Here is a 7,080-nt window from a genome sequence, read left to right as displayed (position 1 = left end):
GGAAAGAGCACCAGGGAACAACGCCTCAAGCAGGACCCTGTCGAAGTTCTTGACCCGTCTGAGACCGCTATACATTTCAGTCAACCTTACTATTGTATTTATTTATGTCCTTTATTTACATCCCGCCTTTCTCTCCAATAAATGGGGCCACGGTGGCTCAGAGGTTAAGACGCTGACCTGCAGACCGAGACCCGAGTGCCTTGTGATGGGGTGAGCTCCTGTCTCTGGCCTCAGCTCCTGCCAACCTAGCAGTTTGAAAGCAAGAAATTGCAAGTAGATAAATAGGTACCGCTTCGGTGGGAAGGGAACAGCGTCCTGTGCGCCTTGGCGTTTAGTCACGCCGGCCACATGACCACGGAAAAGTCTTCGGACAGCGCTGGCTCTTCGGCTTGGAAACGGAGATGAGCACCGCAACCCTAGAGTCAGATTCGACTGGCTTTCGAGCAAGGGAGACCTTTACCTTTTTTCTCCCCAATGGGGGACTCAAAGTGGCTGGGCATCTTTCTCCTCTCCTCCATTTTATCCTCACAACAACCCTGTGAGGTAGCTTAGGCTGAGAGTGTGTGACTGACTCAAGGCCGCCCGGTGGGGTTCCATGGCACGAGTGGAGATGCGAACCTGGATTTCCCAGAGCCTAGTCCGACACTTTAACCACTACACCACGCTGGCTCTCTCAGCCGGCAGAAAAGCCCCCCTCCCAAATCAAAACCCAGGAATCCGTACACAATACAAAGGCCAAAGGAACAAGCTGCAAGAGAGAATTTGGCCTGCTCCCTTTGACGGTGGTGCGGCCATTTTGGATGCACACAAAGCTCCGCCCCAAGACAGTTGGGCCTAGAGATGTAAAATTTCCGGAAATTTTTTTTCCAGGGGAAAACGGAAATTTTCAGAAAAATTGAAAAAATGCTACATTAGCATTTCTTTTGTCTTTTCTAGATTGAAAGTCTTTCTGTTACTTTAGGAACATGAAATATGACTATGGACATTTTTACTTGGCATGAAATTATCACAACTAGCATATTAAAAATATAGTGCATCCAAACAATTGTTACAAACAGAATACCCACCCACATGCAAAAACAAAACGGAAATCTTTTTATTTTCTTCTGACAATCGCACCTCCTAAAGGAAGAAATGCATCTTGTTCTTGCATTGGAGAGTTCAGTTGGTAACCTAGGACTTGCTTGTCCTCAGTGCACAGAAATTACATCAATCTGATACCATATATATATATTTTAGAAATGATTTGGAAAATATTTGAACACCTTGTCTTAAAATATTTTATTCCTCATGTTAAAATAAAACATTCCATAATCAATTTCTTTTCTTTTCTTTTTTCAATTTTTCCAATTTTTCGGGAAAAAATAAAAAGGCTTCAGGGGGAAAAACGGAAAAAAACCTGGGTTTTTCCCAAATTTTTCCGGTTTTTTCCCGGGCCTTCACATCTCTAGTTGGGCCTTGGGCTGAAGGAAAGCTGGCCAGAGCATGACGCCAGGGTGCACTCCACTGCTCCAATATACCCCCTCCCCACATGGAACTTCAGAGTCGATCTTGTTCCCTCCCCTAACCCACCTTCTGGCCGTATCACCAGACGCTGTTATAGTCCAGTAGACCTGTGACTAGAGGGAACCAAGCTGGGTGTGTGAGCCAAGCTGCAGGTGGACGGGGAAGAACTTCTTGGTGAGCTAAGCTCATGTCATCATTTCCATTTCAAAGTAATCCTCAGTCGCGGAAGGCTGTCGCAGGCGCACATGAAGACATAAAAGCTGCTTTACACTACCAGTCATGGTGACTAAAGGGAACTCCACGTGCAAAGGCAGTCAACCTCTGAATCCCAGTGCCGGGAGGCAACATCAGGGGAAGGCCTCGGCCTCTATGCCCTGTTGATGGACTTCTAGAGGAACTGGTTAGCCACTGTGTGAGGCAGGACGCTAGACCAGCAGGGCTCTTCTTATGTTCTTATACTGAATCAGACCCCTGATAGCCCAATGCTCTCCACTTGGGCTGACAGCAGAGGGCGCCATCAGTGTTCCCTCTAAGCTGAGTTAGTGTGAGCTAGCTCACAGTTTCTTAGCCTCCGGCTCACACACTTTTGTCTCCGCTCAGGAAGGATGGCTCCAGAGCAAACTAATTTATCCAGCAGCCAAATTGATCCCTCGCAACTTTAATGCCAGTAGAAGAATTTTTGCTCACAAGAGCCCACCGCTTAGAGGGAGCATTGCTGCCCATACCCATCCTCACAGAGAGCCAGTTTGGTGTAGTGGTGAAGTGCGCGGACTCTAATCTGGGAGACCCGGGTTTGATTCCCCACTCCTCCACTTGCACCTGCTGGATGACCTTGGGCAAGCCATAGTTCTGACAAGAGCTGTTCTTGAAAAAGAGCAGTTTCTGTCAGAGCTCTCTCAGCCCCGCCGACCCCACAGGGTGTCTGTTGTGGGGAGGGGAAGGGAAAGGAGTTTGTAAGCCGCTCTGAGACTCCTTCAGGTAGTGAAGGGCGGGGTATAAATCCAATCTCCTCTTCCTCTTCTTCCTCTTCCTAAAAAAAACCCCTGGATGTATAGTCTTTTTGCTATTATTCTACAGAATCCAAAGTGCAAAGTCCCTTGGGGGGGGGGGGGTTAACAGTTTTCACCTGCATTTTTAGCCCCCCCGTTCCTGCTTTTTTCCACATGCCTAAGCACCGCCATGTACACACTGTACTCAACAACATAAAACATTGCCAGAATCCAACATTCCATTCCATTCCTTCTTTTTAAAATTTCAAGTTTCAGCCTTCACGGTTACAAACGAATTAAACACACAACACAAGAGTGGCAAACCAGTTTAGTTCCAACAGAGACAGTCCAGTGATGGTTCTGGCTTTAACGGTTCAGTCTCGTTTGGGCTAATCTCAACGTCTTATCGAAAGCAGAGTACCAACCCGAACCAGAATTGCAAAACCCGACCGAACTGCCTTCCCATTGCTAGGTTCAGACTCCTGGAAGGAAAGTATCGCTCCTGCATCGGCCTGAGGAAGTCTTGACAGATTCAAGGAGTCCCGCTGCCTCCATCGCGGTAAGAGAGTATCGCTCTTGCCCTTAAAAGAGACCCGAGTAACAGGTGTTCGAGACAAAAGATCAGATCCTGTTGATCCAGTGTGCTAACAGTGGAACAGATGTTCATGGAACAGATATTCTGGTTGCACTGTCAGTAAAATATTTTAAATCCATACATTTTAATGGGCCCTCGATGGCCCAGGCTAACCTGATGTCATCAGACCTCAAAAGCTAAGCAGGGTCTGCCCTGGTTAGTACTTGGACGGGAGACCCACCAAGGAAGCTCAGGGTTGCTAGGCAGAGGCAGGCAACGGCAAACCACCTCTGTGTGTCTTTTGCCCTGACTTAGATGGCCCCAGGCTAGCCCGATCTCATCAGAGCTAGGAAGCTAAGCACGGTCGGCCCTACTTAGTGTTTGGAGGGGAGACCACCAAGGAAGTCCAAGGTTCCTACGCAGAGGCAGGTAACGGCAAACTGCCTCTGTACGTCTTCTGCCCTGCCCTGGACGGCGCAGGTTAGCCTGATCTCATCAGACCTCGTAAGCTAAGCAGGGGCGGCCCCGGTTAGTACTTGGACGGGAGACCCACCAAGGAAGGCCAGGGTTCCAACGCAGACTGTCTCTCACCTTGCAATCCCCACCACATCTTAAAAAGGTAAAGGTAAAGGTTCCCTTGCTCGAAAGCCAGTCGAATCCGACTCTAGGGGTGCGGTGCTCATCTCCGTTTCAAAGCCGAAGAGCCAGCGCTGTCCGAAGAAGTTTCCGTGGTCATATGGCCGGCATGACTAAACACCAAGGCGCACGGAACGCTGTTACCTTCCCACCGAAGTGGTACCTATTTATCTACTTGCAATCTCTTGCTTTCGAACTGCTAGGTTGGCAGGAGCTGGAACTAAAGATGGGAGCTCACTCCATCATGCGGCACCCGGGTCTCGAACTGCTGAACTACTGACCTTCCACAGCCTGCAGTTCAGCGTCTTAACCACTTGAGCCACCGCAGCTCCCCACCACATCTTAGCTAGGCCTAAAAGAAAGCAACTTCAGGGACATGTTTAAAGTGAGGATTCTGACCTGGGCGTTTGGATGCGGAGCTGTCCTTTCAACAGTGCTGACAACTTCCCCCTTTGATTCACAAAAGACACTGCCAGGGACTTTCCAAATATATTCTTCATTTACGCCCAGGGGTCAGAAATTAATTTTCCCGGAGGAGTGCTTTGGAAAGAGCGAAGGGCTCCAGTTTCCAAACCAGTGAGCAACCAGGCAAACTAAGAAAATTTACTTAGGTACGATAACTGTGTTCCCCCTTTCTGCCCAAACAATGCCCTCCAACGAATTTGGTCACAACCAGTGTCCCCTCTAAACTGAGTTAGTGTGAGCTAGCTCACAGCTTTTTAGCCTCCGGCTCACACATTTTTGACTTCGCTCAGGAAGTATGGCTCCAGAGCAAGCTAATTGATGCAGTAGCCAAATCGCCGGTAGCTCACAAAGTAGAATTTTTGCTCACAAGGCTCCACAGCTTAGAGGGAACACTGGTCACGACGCATGTCATTTCCTGTACAGAAAATAAACTTTACCAGAAATAAGTAGAAAATAGGTAGATTCCACCCAATAGCACCTTCAAGTCCAACAAGATATATCGCAGAACAAAGTTTGAGTCTGGGAGCACTTTTAAGACCAACAAACTTTAATTCCGGGTATAAGTTTTCGCATGCATGCACACTTCGTTGGTCTGGAAGGTGCCCCTGGATTCAAACTTTGACCTGTTGCTTCAGGCCAACATTGCTCCCCACCTGAACCTAAGATATTTTGGGGTACGAGCTTTGAGACTGAAAGCTCCTTTTGACAGATACCCCGAAAATCCCAAAAATTCTTGTTGTTCTCTGAAGGATGAACAGACACAAATCCAGCTGTTCTGCCACTGAACAACAGGGCTGCCCTTTGAAATGAACTAGAAAACAAACATTATTGGCTATGGCAAATAAAATGCAAGTCTGTGGTCAGGCAGGCAAAAAGGGAATACGAGGAGCATATAGCAAAAGACGTAAAAACCAACAATAAAACTTTCTTCAAATACATTAGAAGCAGGGAACCAGCCAGGGAGGCAGTGGGGCCCTTGGATGACCAAGGGGTAAAAGGAGTACTGAAGGATGATAGGGAAATGGCTGAGAAGCTGAATGCATTTTTTGCCTCCGTCTTCAACTTAAAAACTGAAAAATCACCAGGCCCAGATGGCATACATCCGAGAGTTCTGAAAGAACTCAAATGTGAACTTGTAGATCTCCTGACAAAGATATGTAATCTTTCCTTAAAATCTGCCTCCATTCCTGAGGATTGGAAGGTAGCTAATGTCACTCCCATCTTTAAAAAGGGTTCCAGAGGAGATCCGGGAAATTACAGGCCAGTCAGTCTGACGTCGATACCGGGTAAATTGGTGGAAACCATTATTAAGGAAAGAATTAGTAGGCACATAGATGAACAAAACCTATTGAGGCAGACTCAGCACGGTTTCTGTAAGGGAAGATCTTGTCTCACTAACCTGTTAGTGTTCTTTGAGGGGGTGAACAAACATGTGGACAAGGGGGATCCAATAGATATTATTTACCTTGACTTCCAGAAAGCTTTTGATAAAGTTCCTCATCAAAGGCTCCTAAGTAAGCTCAAAAATCATGGGATAGAAGGACAAGTTCTTTTATGGATCAAAAACTGGCTAGTTCATAGAAAACAGAGAGTGAGTGTAGGTGGGCAATTTTCTCAGTGGAGGGTGGTAAGCAGTGGGGTACCGCAGGGATCAGTACTTGGTCCACTGCTTTTTAACTTGTTCATTAATGATTTGGAGATGGGAGTAAGCAGTGAAGTGGCTAAATTTGCGGATGATACAAAGTTGTTCAGGGTGGTGAAAACCAGTGAGGATTGTGAGGCACTCCAAGGGGATCTGTCAAGGATGGGCGAGTGGGCGTCAACATGGCAAATGGGGTTCAATGTGGCCAAGTGCAAGGTGATGCACATTGGAGCTAAAAATCCTAAATATAAATACACATTGATGGGGTCTGAACTGGCAGAGACTGATCAAGAGAGAGATCTTGGAGTTGTAGTGGATAACTCACTGAAAATGTTGAGACAGTGTGTGACTGCAATAAAGAAGGCCAATGCTATGCTGGGGATTATTAGGAAGGGTATTGAAAACAGATCAGCCAATATCATAATGCCCCTATATAAATCAATGGTGAGACCTCATTTGGAATACTGTGTGCAGTTCTGGTCACCACACCTTAAAAAGGATATTATAGCTTTGGAAAAAGTGCAGAAAAGGGCAACTCGAATGATAAAAGGGTTGGAACATTTTCCCTATGAGGAAAGGTTAAAGCGCTTAGGGCTCTTTAGCTTGGAGAAGAAGCAGAGGCCATGTTAGAATGGATAAAAGGAAGTCCTTCTTCACCCAAAGAGTGATTAACACATGGAATTCACTGCCACAGGAGGTGGTGGCGGCTACAAGCATGGACGGCTTCAAAAGGGAATTAGATAAGCATATGGAGCAGAGATCCATCAGTGGCTATTAGCCACAAGGTATAGATAGGGGCTCTTGGGCAAGTGATGCTCTGTCTTCTTGGTGCTTGGAGGGGTCAACAGTGGGAGGGCTTCTAATGTCCTGGCCCCACTGGGGGACAGCCTGATGGCACCTGAGGTTGCGCGACACACAGACTGTTGGACTGGATGGGCCTTTGGCCTGATCCAACATTGGCGTCTCTTATGTTCTTATGTAAACATTGTGATTATACGCTATACCACTTTTGGGGGGTATTTTTTGCATTCTTGTGTGCGTGACCCTGACGCTGGGAAAAACTGAAGGTAAAAGAAGATGGGGACGGCAAAGGATGAGATGGTTAGACAGTGTTATCGATGCAACGAGCATGAAATTAAGCAAACTCTGGAGGACGGCGGAAGACAGGAGGGCCTGGTGTGATGTGGCACATGGGGTCGCAAAGGGTCGAAATCGACTGTCCGAACAACAACAAAAAGTGCATGTGTGTGTGTGTGTGTCAGGGCGAC

Source organism: Gekko japonicus, unplaced genomic scaffold, assembly GCF_001447785.1.
Source record: "Gekko japonicus isolate JY-2015 unplaced genomic scaffold, Gekko_japonicus_V1.1 scaffold64, whole genome shotgun sequence".
In the NCBI taxonomy this organism is placed as follows: Eukaryota; Metazoa; Chordata; class Lepidosauria; order Squamata; family Gekkonidae; genus Gekko; species Gekko japonicus.
Note: the sequence above shows the minus strand (reverse complement) of the source record.